Source organism: Prosopis cineraria, unplaced genomic scaffold (genome assembly GCF_029017545.1).
Source record: "Prosopis cineraria cultivar Desert tree isolate PC_DT_omini unplaced genomic scaffold, ASM2901754v1 PC6, whole genome shotgun sequence".
NCBI classification, from domain to species: Eukaryota; Viridiplantae; Streptophyta; class Magnoliopsida; order Fabales; family Fabaceae; genus Prosopis; species Prosopis cineraria.
Window position 1 is genome coordinate 9,809,885 of NW_026555337.1, and position 16,616 is coordinate 9,826,500.

Below are 16,616 nucleotides of genomic sequence, written 5' to 3' on the forward strand. Positions count from 1 at the left end.
ATGGCTCTTTATCTTCCCCAAGTTACTTCTCTCACTAACATGCTTCCACTGAATAAAACATTCTCTGGTGTTGCAGCCATATCCAAAAGCTTCAATGCTCCTTCTGTTACAGTCCAATGCAAGGCCTCATCATCAGTTAGTGTTCCTGATCAGACTCAGCAAGTTTCTCGTCAATCTGGAGACTTCCAGCCTGATGTTTGGCGCTACGATTATATCCAGTCACTGAATAATAAATCTACGGTCTGGCTAGCTAATTCCAGTCTTACATATAGTTAATCATTTTCACATGCATTTTAAGTTCGACAATTCAACACTTTGTTGTTATAATTCCATTCTATAGTCATATATAATTGTTAGATATGATCGATGCAACGTGCAGGATCAAGCATATGAAGAAGCAAGCAGAAAACTTATGGAAGAAGTAAAGATACCGTTTTCAGAAACAGTGAATCGTGTGGATCAACTTGAGCTTATCGATACCTTACAAAGGCTTGGACTAGGTTATCAATTTAAAAGTGAAATAAACAAGATACTGGAAAATATTTATAATGCGGACAGGTTCAAGAACAAGCTGAATCTACATGCCACAGCACTCGAGTTTCGACTCTTAAGACAGCATGGCTATGATGTATCCACAGGTATGCAAAAAAGTTGCCACTGATGAAGTTGACAAAATTTCGCTAAATGACTTGAAGTATTTGTTGTTGCAGACGTCTTTGGTAGCTTCAACAATGAAGAGGGTGATTTTCAAAAAAGTTTATCTAAGGATATCAAGGGAATGCTTTCATTATATGAAGCCTCGTTTCATTTAATGGAAGATGAATCTATTCCGGAAAAGGCTACAAATTTCACCTCAAAATCTCTGAAAGATTTTGTGAGCAACAACACGGACCATGAACTGACATGCCAAGTGAAACATGCTTTGGAGCTTCCATTACATTGGAGGCTTCCAAGATGGGAGGCTCGTTGGTTCATTGCTGAATATGAAAGAATGCCTAATATGAATCCAACCATACTTGAACTTGCAAAATTGGATTATAACATGGTTCAAGTTATGTACCAGGAAGAAGTGAAGTCCAATTTCAGGTGCGATATATACACGCTAATAAAAATATTTGGTTGGAATAGTCTACATTCACAAAATGAATATAAATGATGCATTCAAAGAGAGATGCAGCTAAAAAAAAAAAAACGAAGCAGGAAAATGACTTGTAGGGATGCCTTAGCGTCCTTCTTTGTCTTTTCGTGTTAAAAAAACAACAACGTAGTAGTAGCGAACAGACCCTATATCTAATTGTAAGATGTCTGCCTCACAAATAATCACTTTATGAACGGAGAAAAGATCCAAAGGGCACAGATTTAGATGTACTCTTAGCTTTCTGTTTCTGTTTATAATAGAGAAAAACTTACATGCTTAGTTTTGTATACTTTGTTTCTAATTCAATTAAAACATGTAGGTCATTTACATATTATTTATTCTGTGATATATATATATTAGTGGTAATTAAATTTTGTGTTTGATGATTTGAAGATGGTGGGAGAGAAGTGGGCTGGAGAAGAAGATAAGTTTGTTCAGGTGTAGGGTGGTGGGCACCTATATATGGAGCCTAGGGATGAAGGATGAGCCACATGCTGGGAATTTGAGAAGAGTCACTGGGAAGCTTTGTGCCATAATTACACTAACAGATGATCTCTATGATGTTCATGGCACTCTGGAAGAATTAGAGCTCTTCACGCAAGCCATTTCCAGGTTTGAGTTTTTAAGATTACATTTTAAAAATTTAAGGTTAATGACTTTCAAAAATCAAAGTTCTTGCTGAGTTTTACAGAACTAAGTATTTTTTTTTAAAAAATAAAAATTTATTGTTAGGTTTCAGGGAAAATAACTTTTATTTGTAACTTCTTTAAAATAAATCTAGCAAAAGTTGACAATAATTTTGATAATTAAATTAATTATGATTTTTTTATTATTATGAAGATCTTTTTATTACTTCAATTTGTAAACATCTATATTATAAGTTCATAAAAATATATCTGCATATACAGTTTTTCCTCTCTCTCTCTCTATATATATATATTCTCCTTCAAGTGCCTCTCCCTTAAAGTAAATATTGTAATTTCATTATTAGGTGGGACACAAATGAGTTAGGGAGCCTCCCAGAGTACATGAAAGTGGCATTTTTTGCAATCTATGACTTCGTGGATGAACTTGCTTCTGACATTCAGAGAGAAAAAGGGCTTAACGTGGATACATACCTCAAGAAAGGGGTATGCATGTCATATTAATTACTTGCTTTAATTTATAGCTATAATGTTATCTCTTCATAAACTTGTTAATTATATTGATGATTAATTAATTTAAAATAAACATATATTTCAGTGGCAAGATATGTGCAAGGCATTTATGGTAGAGGCAAGATGGTACCATGGTGGAAAAATGCCAAGCCTGAAAGAATATTTGGAAAATGCATGGGTTTCAATTGGAGGACATAATTTCCTTCTTCATGCTTATCTTACGATGCCAAATAATTCCATCAAGAACCAAGACTTGGATTCCTTAGATCAATGACTTTCAAATCTCCCTTACTTCTCAGGACTTAATTTCTGCCTTCCTAACAACCTCAGATCTTTTAAGGTGACACTCATCATGCTGTGTGTAGTTTTATGAGAACATCCCTATCCTACATACAGCCTTGAAATTCCTGTCATTTTGTTCTAATAATGTTTAATTAATTGTAACAGTGTGAGCAGGAGACAAGTGATGTATCGTCATCAATCCAGTGCCATATGAATGACACTGGGGCTTCAGAAGAAGAAGCGATCGAACACGTAAAGTCTCTGATATATAAAACATGGTAGAAGATGAATCAAGAAGTTGCCACATCATCATCCTCCTTCCCTCGAGATTTCAATGTCACTGCTTGGGGACTTGCGAGGTCTGCAACTTTCCATTACCATTATGGAGATGATCCTTTCACTCATCAGGATTCTCAATTCAAGGAGCGTCTTCGTTCATTGCTTTTTGAGCCCATTCCCATTTAGGTGATGATGGTGTTTAATCAAAGTCTTGAGACTGTTAATTTCAAGCCATTGTACTCAAATGAAAAAAAAAGAAATATATATAACTTTATATCTTAGTTGTGTGTTGTAACATTTTTTATTCAACTCTTATGGTGTACAAAACAAAAGTTGTGGTTAAGGTTTCTTATTTTTAGTAAGGGTAAAATGATCTTTTTATTTTAAAATTTTTGCACAGAGATCCTAGGAATTTTATTGAAATTATAACATTTTGAGAAATCTTTAAATATATAATTTGGAGGGATTTTACTGTCATTTTCACTATAATTTACTAACTAGCAGTAACTGTTTTTTATCGTAGCCTAAAATTGATTTAAAAAAAAAGATTGAATGTTGAATCTACTAATGACTAATTAGTGGCAATTTTTTATTGTTATTAAAAAATACATCACGCTATATGTCATCTGTCAGCCCATTCCACGTGTTTGAAAAATTACTTAACATAATGCATCATCAATTCACAATTCGCATGATCAATGCAACTACTTTATATCACTTCTTATATATCATCTAACTGAATCCATGAGCTTTTAATTTAAACAGGTCTAACTTGTGTGACTAGGCTACCCCGCTCTCTAAATTATGAGGGATTTGTTGAACAAAAGTTTTCACACTCACTCTTAAATCATGGATTCCCTCTATTTGAATTTCGGGATGTCATAATTGCCGGACTCACATCAACTCCATAAAGACTGGTGATACTAAGCATCATGCTCGACCCATGCTATTCTGAAAGGTTAATGGCAATATTAAGCATATATGTAAAATAAATTTGCCTAACCACTATGCGCAAACTCATTGGAGGGAATTTTTTCGATGACACCCTCTACTACTCTATGGTGAACTCCCACCTATCATAATCATGCAAGTTCATTAAGCATATACAAATATATTCTCACATGCCCATTAATTCAACACTTTCATAAATTCAAGAACTTGCATGCTTTTCTTAACACACACATCAACATATCCGAAACAACTTATAACTTCATGTTCATATAACCAATACATGGCTAATACAAGCCCAACCATTTATATATAATTCCATAGTCAAGTGTCAACCATACATAAACACAACAAGAGACGTACTTCATATCTCAATTAACAACTTTAAAGGCAACGTACTCATCATCATGCTTTCATTGCTCAAGCCATGCTATCATCAACATAATAAAGTCACAGCTAACAAATATGATAATATACTGAAATTAAATTCTTAATTACCTCAGTTTTTAGGTTTACCACCCTAAATGTGTAAATTTGGATTTCTGAGGAAGCTTCCACCAACGTGAGCTCTTGAAAACTATGCTCTACAGACAATGGCCAAAAAATAACAACAATGACTAATCATCATCATTAACTAACATTTAATTACAATTAACACTTAATAACCTTCTTAAACATGATTAATCATAACTAGCCTCAAAACATTATCGAATGATGCATGTTGGGAACCCTAACTTAAGCCCAATATTTTGGGCTCTAGACAGTCCAATGGCTCCCTAAGTCTTATTTTAAACCCCTTATAATAAGCTCAAAAAGCCACCCAAACTCTACAAGTAACTTCTACTAAACATAACTAATTAAATGTCTCAATTAATAAGTCTAGCCCTTTAATTAAAACTTGGGATGTTATATAGGCCAAATAAAAGCAAGGAAAATTTGAGGAGTAAAGAATGAAAATGCAAGAAATTAAATTACATAAATATTTTATTTTAAAAATAAAGTCATTAAAAATTATAAGATTTTATTATATTAAATTGGTGAAATTTTATTGGGTAGACTGGTTGAGCATGGATGACGTGGTATTGTCCGTACAAGAATTTATCATGGTTTATATATATTCCAATAAATTGTTAAAAAACATGAAATAATGTTATTATTTTCTAACACACACATACCACCAACGCTTCTTACTATCCCAATAATAGGGTTAGATCTAGCAAAAAAAAACCGGTTAGTCTTTCATAACATAATGAATCAAGTTATAAATTTTCGATAAAAAAAATATTTGATCATATCTCAAATAAGATTGTTTTAAATAAAAGAAGATTGTTTTAAATAAAAAGATAGTGTATAAGCAATCAAAATTCATGAGATCATCACATGCATGCATGATTAACAAGTGTTTTAAATAAGAGATTTAATGCGCATTGGAAAGGAGAAGGATGGGTCGTCAGAGCATAGTTGACGAGAGATTTCATGCATGTGGACAAGTGTTTTCCAGGATCTGTATGCACGCTTTTGTCTTCACTTATGTCCTCTGTGCACTCATCCCGGGTATGTAACACACTACTCTGTTTCTGAATATCAGAGAAAGGTCACATGGTATTTTTATTTTGGATTAAGGATAAAAAATATCTTTAAAGTACATAGAAAGGATCACAAATGATGTTAAACTTAACAATAGATCATTTATATCCTCAACTTCAAAAAAATGTTACTTCATTATCCTGACGTTCACTTATTTAGCAGCTCTGTTATATGGGTCTCATATGTAAATTTTTTAATGTTTTTTATTATAAAATATTACTTATGGGCTCCATATTATTTTTTTTTCAATTTCTCTCCCTCTCTCCTTCATTCCCTCCCTCTCTCTCTCTCTCAACCTCCGTCTCTCTCCTCTCTCTCCTCCCCTCCTCTCTCTCTCACCTTCCCCGCGCTCCTCTCCTTCTTCTTTGTCACTCCTCCATCCTCTCCTTTATGCACCCACTTGCTCTCATCCCTCCTCCTGTGCTCCCTTGTCGACCTCCTCTTTATCGTCCTCATCAAGTTCCTCGTCCGCAGATCCTGTCCTCTCTATGGGAACCACAATGAGTGCAACGCCATTGTTTTCGTCGATCATTTCTCCTTTCCCAGTGGTCATTCATCCAGGGCTTGCTTTATTGCCTCCCTCTTTCGCTTTTCTCGGCTTTCCATTCTCGACTGCCTCCCTCTTTATTGTTGTCACTTCCTTCTTGCGTCGGTGGATTGGTCAAGATGACGTTGTGATGGTCAATGTCTTGCGCGACATCGGCCATCTCCTCGTTCTTATATAGGTATAAATAGCAGCAAGTTCTTATCCAGAGCACTTGGAGTTTGCATCACCACGTCCATCTCCTCCGGGCTGATTGTTCTACTCCTCGCCTCGTCTTTAGCCGTGGCAGCAAGTTCCGGCACTCATCATCATCGTCGACATCTTCTTCCTTCCCAACACTCCGAACTCCATGATTGACTGTGAAGATCACGAAGGAGCAAGGGCAAGTCTCAAGAACATGCATGCATGCATGAAAGAGGAGGAGAGAGAGAACTCTGTCTCTATCAACACCTCCTCCCAAAGTCCACCTGCGAAGCCTCCTAGTAGGAACCGTAGCCGAAGGTCTCGTCTAACAGGATGATGAAGTCATGGAGAAGAAGGCAGCCTCTGAAATTGCCACCGGGTGAAAATTCGGAGTTGCAGGTCAGGTGTGGAGAAGATGACGTTGGTGGAGAAGAAGAGAGGAGAGAGAAGGTGTAAATAAAAAATATTTAAAAATTATATGCCCTACTAATTATAAACGGGAGGATGATGAAAAATACAACCTTTAAAGTTAAAAAATATAAATGACTCATAATTAAATTTAAAATTATTTATAATTTTTTGTATATATTTTAAAGATATTTTTAACTCTTAACTTTTTTATTTTTTAATAAGTAAAATTATATATTTTAACAAGTATTTATCATAATTTTTTTAAATTACCTCTTGTAAAATTATAGTTTTCATTCACAATACATATATATTAATGCAAACTTATTTGATTAAGTGCAAGGATATTTTAATCACTTTCTTAAAATTTACTTCTTCTGTTAAAAAATGTAAGGCATTTTTAACTGAATCTCACCCCCAATAAAGTAGTTACCTACTTTTCAACTAACCTTATTTTTTTTATATTTACCCCTATTAAACACTCTACAGTAAATATAAAATTATTATCAATAGGGACACTTTTGAAAAAAAGGCAATCATTATACCTCGAAAGACTGAAAATATCTTACATTTTTAAACATCCAACTCCTTAAAAAATGCTTTATATTTTTAAATGAAAGGAGCATGAGTTAATTATTTTCTCTTATATTCAAAACTGGATGAAATAAATTATTTCTAACTATTTTACCAGAACCCCAAGGACATGTAATAAAATTGATGTTGTCTAGAAAAAAATTCTCACTTTACAACTGTTAAATGTATTATTGTTATCAATAGGAGTTGTCTTTAACAGAATAGACTAATCTTAACAATATGGGAAGCCAATGTTAAAATTTTTATTAGGAGAGGTGTTCACATTTAATATCCAATTATGTTTCAAATAAAATTATCTCCAATAGAAAAACACACTAATAAGTATTTAAAAGTGCATCATCTTTCAAAGAAAAAGAAATTCTCTTTCCACTATGCAAATAGTAACCGCTTAATCTACCCATAGAAAACTGAAAAAAATAATTAATGGTCCATCTTTTTATATTACGTCACTTATAAAAAAGTTATCAGATTTTTTTAAAAAACAAATCATATGGTTTGATTAATCCCATAATAAATAATGATGATATATTGATATTAGTGTCATTGGACAAATAGGACGGGCATGCGCATTGACACACCTAGTTAAATGAATCATTATCATCAACAGTTTTTCTGTCTGATCTTGTGTTTGAAATGTTATTTTTAGGACACAGCGGTGGGCGGACCTAGAAAGAAAATTTCTTATTAATTAAAACGCCTAGAATTCAGAAATAATATTAATTATCATTTTAAATTAATTTTGATGAAATGTTTATTATTTAAATATAATGTTATCACAATTAAAATTGCAAATACAAAATAAAAAATATATATAGAATAACATCACATACACACGACTAAATGAACCAATAAGGGAGGATGATAGTTAAATTTCAACTGAGAAAATTAATAATAGTTATGTTTTATATAAAATTTTATAAAAAATAAGTTATAAATATTAATCCAAATAACTATAAATTCAAAAGTTACAATTGCAACTCATTTTTTCACAAAATTTTGTCAAAAATTTAATTGTTATTAATTCTCATGTTTGACTTTACTGTGATTCTCCCAAACAAAAAGGGTTCAATAGAACAGGACATGTCTGGGCTATATTAGCAAACTGCAAACATGATAAAGTAGGAATTACAATAATTTATCAGCATGCATAAGCCACACTTGGTGACTGGAAATGGAAGCGATTATTACAAAATAAGGTCAAGTTTTAGTGCAGAAATAGTATGGAATTGGTTGAAGATGAAGTGGTAGCTTTCTTGTTCACAGTGAGACCATTTGTCTCACTCATGTCTATGTCCTCTTCAGGTAGCTTCTTGTTCACAGTGAGACCATTTGTCTCACTCATGTCTATGTCCTCTTCAGGTAGCTTCCAGTCAAACCAATACAAGAGATTAGAAAGTGTGTATTCAATTGAAGCAACCCCAAATAAGAGTCCGGGACATCCTCTTCTTCCAAAACCAAATGGTATAAACTGGAAATTCTGGCCTTTAAAATCAACCTCACTGTTCTCAAATCTCTCCGGAACAAACTCTTCAGGTCTCTCCCACTGATCATGATCTCTCTGAGTTGCCCATGCATTCACAATCATCATTGTTTTAGGTAGAATATCGTACCCTCCTAGCTTCACAGTACTGTTAGTTTTTCTTGCAATAAGAGCTGGTGGATTGTGCAGCCTTAAAGTTTCTTTGACCACACATTTTAAGTAGCTCATTTGACTCACATCATCTTCATCATCTATACTTGATTTGTTCTTCTTCTTCTTCTCCACAACTGTTCGTACCTCTTCTTTTGCTTTCTTTATCTTCATGGGATGCCTCACTAGCTCTGCCATGGCTCATTCTAATGTAGTTGAAGTAGTCTCACTTCCTCCTGCAAACAAATCCTGCAATTTTAGAAAATAAAAGGAAGAAATAGGCATACTCGACAAGCAGACCAGAGAAAGTAAAGGCAAACAAAAGAGGGAAAGAGAGGGGTTGTATAAAATAAAATGAGATGTCACTAGAACAAAAGGGGTTTTTTTAAAATCAAGTAAAAATAAATTTTGAGACTGACATGTAAAGACTCATAAAAAAAATTAATATCAAATCAAGATGTTTTTAAAGATTTATTTAGTACTAAAATATGGGAGAAGGAGTTTTGAATTTAAGAAAATTTTAATTGTAAAGAGATCAAATCAAGGAGTTTTGAATTTAAGAAAACTTTAATTGTAAAGAGATCAAATCTTAATTTGACATATTAATGTTCTTATGAAATCCTTATTTATCATACTTTATAATTTTTTTATTCCAGTTGTATATATGTACAACCAGTCTAAAAAGTCTAAAAGTATGACTTTCTACATTGGTTGTAGAAATGCTATTATACATATGTTTTAAACGCTACTAAAAATATCAAATCAATTTATAATAATTACAATAAATATGATTGGTCAACCTATACAGAATAGAAAATTATAATAAATTGAAAATCATAAAATCAATCATACTCTGTCCGCACATTTAACATTACATAGATGGAGAGGAGATACTCCATGAGAGTTATAAAACAAAATGAGATTTTCCTATGAATACTGGATCAATCTACAACAATTATAATAAAATAAAATTAAATATGATCAGTCAACGTAATAAATAGAGCAAAAAAGTTATAATCAAATAGAAATCATAAATCTTAATCAGATCACTTTTAATATAGAGATATATACCAGTAGAATCGCCTTGATGCTGTCTAGGGAGACATCAACGTCGTCGTCGTCGTCGCGAGCATCGTGTTGAAGTTGAAGAATAATATCAACAATGTCCTTGTTCTCATTATTTCTTGTCCCGTACTTGTGCTCTGCAACCACTTGATTCGTGAAAGCGTCTAATTCTTTAAAAGGGCCCTTCATTCTTGGAACCAAACCTGTAATAAAATCGATCCACCACAATGAAGGGAAAAAATCCCAAAAACTAAACTCTCCAAAGTGATGCGTAACTTACTTCACAATCTCTCCAAAGCTTTTGGTGCTGCCTTTACCATCCAGATCATCAGCTTCGTCCTTGTGACCAAAAATACATGTGGACACTGCATTGTTCGAAGATTCAACCAGAAGTCGAGTCATATTTTCTGATACAGATGACTTACATGCTTTTTTATTCTTTCGAACGAGTTCAGAAACTTCCTCTTCTCTAATGGAGTGATAGGATCGAACCCGTTTCGTGCTCAGAAGTTCGAGGACTGAGATTTTTCTTCTGTGTCTCCATTCTTGGCCATATGGTGCGAAACTCAAGTCCTTGTTGTGTCCATAGAAGAGGATTCTGGAAGCTGTATTCAAGGGAAGGTCAGAGAAAACGATGTCGTTGTTGGTTTTGTATATTTCTCTGGCGAGATCTGCAGAAGAAACCACCAGAGTTAGAGTTTGACCTAAATGCAGCAACATGAGAGGGCCATATTTCTTTGAGAGAGATTGGAAAGAACGGTGAGGGAGTTTTCCTAACTGATGAAGATTGCCAATGATGGGTAATTTAGGAGGAGATGGAGGCAGATTGGACTTGTTGGTTCTTGTTCTTATGAGCTTAAACGCAATGAGGGTGTCACAATGAGGGACCACAATACAGAGAGGTAAAGGTTTTGGTTTAGTTCCAATGCCATGGACATTGGGGCACTGTAAGCTTGTGTTTTGCTTTTGTTTCACACACACACACCCCACACACGCCCCCCCCCCCCGGCTGGTTACTATTAATTACAAGTTCTCAAAGATTGCTTGGTCCTTAATATAAGATATTTGATAAGATATTAACTATATTTTTTTCAAGTGAATGGCTTTGCATGTATGCTCCTAGTAAATGGGATGTTGTGAGTTTGATTCTATTTGTAACCTCAGGCTGTTAATGCTTGTCCCTCTAATTTAAAAAAAGTTATGTTTTTTTTCATTATTATTCATATTTAAATTCATTAACTATAATAATAAAAAAAGTAAAATAAATTTAACATTTTTTTCACTTAAATAAGACTAAAATTAGAATACGCATAGTAATTTATTTTTTTATAAAAAAATTACTCATTTCAAAAAGCATTTATCACAAGTTTCCTAGATTATCCCTCATAAAATCATACTAGCAGTTTTTCATTCACGAGACAATATTATTGTAGACTTATTGGATGAAGTGCAAGGTATTTTAGTTCAATTTTTTTATTCTTAGACGTAATTATTATATTTAATTAATTTTTTTAAATAGTGTGATGAGTTGATTATTTTATATTTAAAAAAAATGAGGAAGTATAACATATCATCAGACTGTGTTGGGGTTTAATATGACGTAAGAGTGCCAACCCTTATTTATAAAAGTTTTAGAAGGGTTCTATATTTATTATTTTCCCTCAGGTTTCTATAATTATAAGCTGCATCTAATCACCTTTTCAAAATTAAGGAAAAGTGATTAAATTATTAATTTTGTTTAAAAAATAATAAACTTCCAACTCTACACATTTGCTTTTTTTAAAAAAAATTCATTACATTCTCTCTTATAATTAATGAATTTTAAATAGAGATGGTATTGAAAAATGTAATAAATCTCACCCTTATATTAAATATCATAATTCCCTCTCATAACTACTAGAATTTTTAGACCTATCAATTTCAATTACTATAATTTAATGCAAAACATTCAATGCGCAGAAGCTCTCCAATTTTCAACTATTTAAATTTAATACTCCCTTCGTTTAAAAAATATAAGATATTTTTAATTGAGTTACATTTCTAATTAGTTAGTTAATTATATTTAAACTAACACCATCTTTTTATATTTATCCTTATTTAATACTCCCTCTGTTTTTCAATATAAGAGAAAATAATCAATTAACACAATTTAAGAAAGTTGATTAAATATAATAATTATGTCTAAATTAAAAAAAATTGGACTAAATTATCCCTGTAATTAATAAAATAAATTTATCTAGTAAAAAGAAACATGGACTTTACAAGGGATAATTTGAGAAAAATGTGATAATGCTTTTTGAAATCTATAGTTTTACCTATAAAAAAAAACAAAGAGACACATGCAGTTTCTCTTATAATTAAAAACACTAGGAAGTAGGTTAATTACAAATTTAAAAATTAAAAATTCCTGATATTTTTTACTATCCAACCTCAAAAAATGCCTTATAATTAATGAATTTTAAATAGAGATAATATTGAAAAAATGTAATAAATTTCACTCTTATATTAAATATCATAATTCTCTCTCATAACTACTAGAACTTATTAAGCCTATCAATTTATATAATTTAATGCAACAAATTCAATGCACAAAAGCTCTCCAATTTTCAACTATTTAATACTCCTTTCATTAAAAAATATAAGGTATTTTTAATTGAATTACATTTCTAATTAGTTAATTAATTATCTTTAAACTAAAACCACTTTTTATATTTGTCATTATTTAATACTCCTTCCATTTTTAAATATAAGAGAAAATAATCAATTTACACAATTTAATAAAGTTGATTAATATAATAATTATGTATAAAATTAAAAAACTTGGACTAAATTATCCTTGTAGTTAATAAAATCAGTTTATCTAGTAAAAGGAAACATTGACTTTACAAGGGATAATTTGAGAAATATGTGATAAATGCTTTTTAAAATTTGTAGTTTTGCTTATAAAAAAAAGAGACACATGGTAGTTTCTCTTATGATTAAAAATGGAAAGAGTAGGTTAATTACAAATTGACAATGTAATAACCCATATTTTTAAAGTGAAAAATAAGTGATAATATATTTTAAAAATATTTTTATTGGGAACAAATTTAACAAGAAGAACAGCTGCTCTAGTGGAGGCAGTGCAATTACTTACTTTGTTGATCCAGAGTTCAAACCTGCGAGGGATCAAGAGTGAAAATTTTTAATTTTTTATCATGTTACCTTCAGCCTTTAGCAAATTACCATTCTTGCCCCTATCAGGGGAAAAAAAAAAGAAGGGTAGACACATTCAACGCCGGGGGGTCTTTGTTTATTATTCATTCTCTCGATCATTCGAGACCAAGTGAGAGTGCGCATCCTTCCTCATTAGACCTCTTCGTCCTCTTCCCATTTTGGTTCAGCTCGCCGGCATGCTTGAGAGTGTTCGCTGTGGTGCCTCATTTCTTTCCTCTCCGGTTGCTGTAACAGATCAAAGTTCCTCCCTCCTGTCATCACCGGCGTCATCTGCAAGAGAAGTTGGTCACTGGAGAGGAGGTGCACAGACGAGTGTCTTGTAATTGCTGTTATAGGTTGCTGTCAACCTCTTCTTTTCCTTCTTCGATTACAGCTATATCTAGAAAGCAAAAATCTTCCATCCCCTGTTTTTCACTGTGTTCTTCTCCTTCCTCTTTTGTGTTGTTGGTGGTTTGTTGAGGTAAGAAGCTTTGATCTCTCACTTCCTTGTTGCTGCATGGATTTGATTCTGGGTTGAGATTGTGAATTTTTCCTCCATTTTTCTGCAAACCGTGAGTAATTCAAAGTTGGACATTTGATTTTTCTTGACTATTAAAAATTTATATATGCTGAAGGATTTAAATTGGAGAGCTGGATTATTTCAATTATTAATATTAGAAAATTTGGAAAATGAAATTTGAAAAAAAGGAAGTTTAGAATTAGTTAAAGGATTCATGCTCATAAGGTGTTTGATGAAATGCCTTTGAAGAGTTTTGCTTGATTTTATATGTTTCTGAAATTTCAATAATTATTGTGAGAAGTATATTTAGTTTGGGTATTACTGATTCATGAATTTAACTTGTAGGTTACAAATCAAAAGAATTGAATTATGAATTTAACTTATATGGTTATGCATAAATTATTGGATAAAAGATGGAAGGTTAGAAAATTCTATTTGTATGGTTAAAAATAATGTACATAAAGTATTTGATGCAAAGCCTAAAAGAAAATTTATCTCAAGTAAATAAGTTGGTGTGGCTAAAGCATTATGAAAAAATTAGTGACCTGAATGATTATGTTTGGACATTGTTATTTGTAAATCTAAATTGGGTTTTTGCAAAAGAGTTTATTTATGTATAAATTTTGTTGCTAAAACTTCAAAGTTTTTATTATTATTTCTCATTGAGTGAGAGTGGATTCTCCTAAAAAAGAACTTGTTAGTTGAAAAAGATAAAGTTCATTAAGATTTGATTATATTTTATAGGATGATTATAAGAAGGATAGCTCAATTGATATTGTAAGAAGTGAGTTTTGAACTTCAAAGGTATTATAGGTAAGTGAGTAGAATCCCAATTAATCTATCAATAAAATATCTTTTACTGAAATATTACATTTTATGTAGATATTTTTAATTATGATTATTATTATTAATTATGTTAAGTATTGGGCATTTGTTAATTAAATTATTTTATCATGTGAAATTATATATACAATTGTCACAAGGAATAATTAAGATATGATATATACTTGTATTTTCCTTATGAATTATATTTTTAAAATTGATGAAATTATTTTGACTAGCTTTGAAAATTTTTGGTTACCAAATAAATGCAAGAATGAATGTTATTTATGAAATTTTACTTTGATGAGTATTAAATTAAAGTTTGAAATGATTCATGTGAATTCGATATTGAGAATATAAATTGTATTTCAGAAATGATTATTCTTCTCGCATATTTGAAAAGAAATTTTATAGGACTTTAAGCGAAACATTGTTGCTAATGGCAATTTTGTTAGCCCTTGATGCGTCATGGTTAATGACTAGCTAGTTTGATTTTCATGAGCTCTATTCTCACGTCTGTTATTCGTGGGTCTCGTACTTACGTTTGTTTCATGAGTTCGACCACATTTGGTTAGTTACCCTCATAGACTGTGTGTCCACATCTATTTCGTGGCTTTGACCATGTCTAGTCAGTTACTCTCATGAATTGTGTGTCCACGTTTGTCTTTATAGCATAAGTGTGTTTGGTTATTTACTCTCATAGATTGTGTGTTCATGTTTATTACTTATCTTGTTAAGTCTAAAAATTTTTGAATTTTAATTGACTATTTGAAATTTCAATGGTTTAGCTAGTAAATGTGCTATTTTTATTTATATATAAATGATTTGTTATCCTCAAGTATAATAGGGTAAAGAAATTCTAATTCACTATTATTTTATGATTATGATTAAGATTTTTTTGATTTAGTGAATTTATTATATTGAATTATCCCTTTTTAATTATTTTACATAATTTTTTGAGTTTACTATTTTACTCTTTAAAATTTTATTTTATGATACTATTCGTTGAAAAATATTTTGGTCTCAAATTCATTAGTTAACGCTGAATCTCCTGTAGATCACTGAAAGATTTATCACTGGCTAGGAAATGGAGAACTTGGTAGATTAACCTACCTTTTTATGTAAAATTTGAATTATGAAATTGTATTTTATAAATTAAATTCTAAGTGCTCTACATATGCTATAGCTATGGTCATTATTTTGATATATATTTCATCTGCTAGCTAGAAGGAATTGAACTCCTAGTTGTTATGATATTTGCTTAAAAATTGGTGTTGTAGAATTTTGGAATATCCTATGTACAAGGAGATTCTACCGAAATTTTCATGAAAATATTAAGGTTTCATTTTAAATGAAAAGTCTTTTAAAAAATAAAATGAAAAAAATTCTTGAATTAGGCTTAAAGGATGTGTCTTTAGGTGCATATCTTATGCTGGTCACTCTCATATTTTGGGACATGACGGAAAAACTAAAAATGCATGATATTTTTTACTATCCAACCTAAAAAAGTGTGTTATACTTTTTAAATGAAACGTGTATCTAAATGTGCTAAAAAAATGGGCCTATGTAAGAAGATACATGACATATTATTAGTGGTGAATCTGGGATCCAGAACCAACGAGCGTAGAATTATTTTCAGTGGAACATGAATGATATATACTTTACCGATAACAAAATTTAATTTGTCAGTGTGTATAATCATATAAACTAGATTATATTACATGTGCAAGAGTTGAGATTTGAATTCCGGCTACTCATTTAAATAATAACGAAACCCCTACCACATATAACAACTTGATTTACTCAAAGAATAAACAATATATTGAATATATAAAAATCAAAAATATTTTAAACTATACAAATGATTTTAGTAAAAATCCAGAAAAAAATTAAAATAGTTAAAATAAATGATTCCACTAAAAATATAAAAAAGTAAACAATTTCAAATAAAAGTCTCCATAAAAAAATAATCATTCATAGTACTTTAATTATTTTAAAATTCCAATTGTCTCTCACCGCCCAATATTCTAAATTTTTATGATCTCAGCATCAACTTTACTTATCTCAATATTTTAAATCTAAAGTTCTACATTCAATTATATTTCCTTTTCCCTCTAAACAAATTTTGAACCCCCAATTCCTCGCCTAGATCTAGGTGGTTGTCATTTCTCTCCTCATTTTTCTTTCTCTTCCTTTGTTTCTCTCATGATCAGTAGGTTTAAAATTAACATATCAATGGGGTAAATCAAAATTCATAACTTAGT

At 31.3% G+C, this 16,616-nt stretch overlaps 2 pseudogenes; one reads left to right on the top strand and one right to left on the bottom strand.

Moving 5' to 3' along the window:
* Positions 1-3,091, top strand: LOC129313835 (terpene synthase 10-like; annotated as a pseudogene).
* A 5,233-nt stretch (positions 3,092-8,324) lies between these two features.
* Positions 8,325-13,301, bottom strand: LOC129313836 (cytochrome P450 71A1-like; annotated as a pseudogene).
* Positions 13,302-16,616: the final 3,315 nt, after the last annotated feature.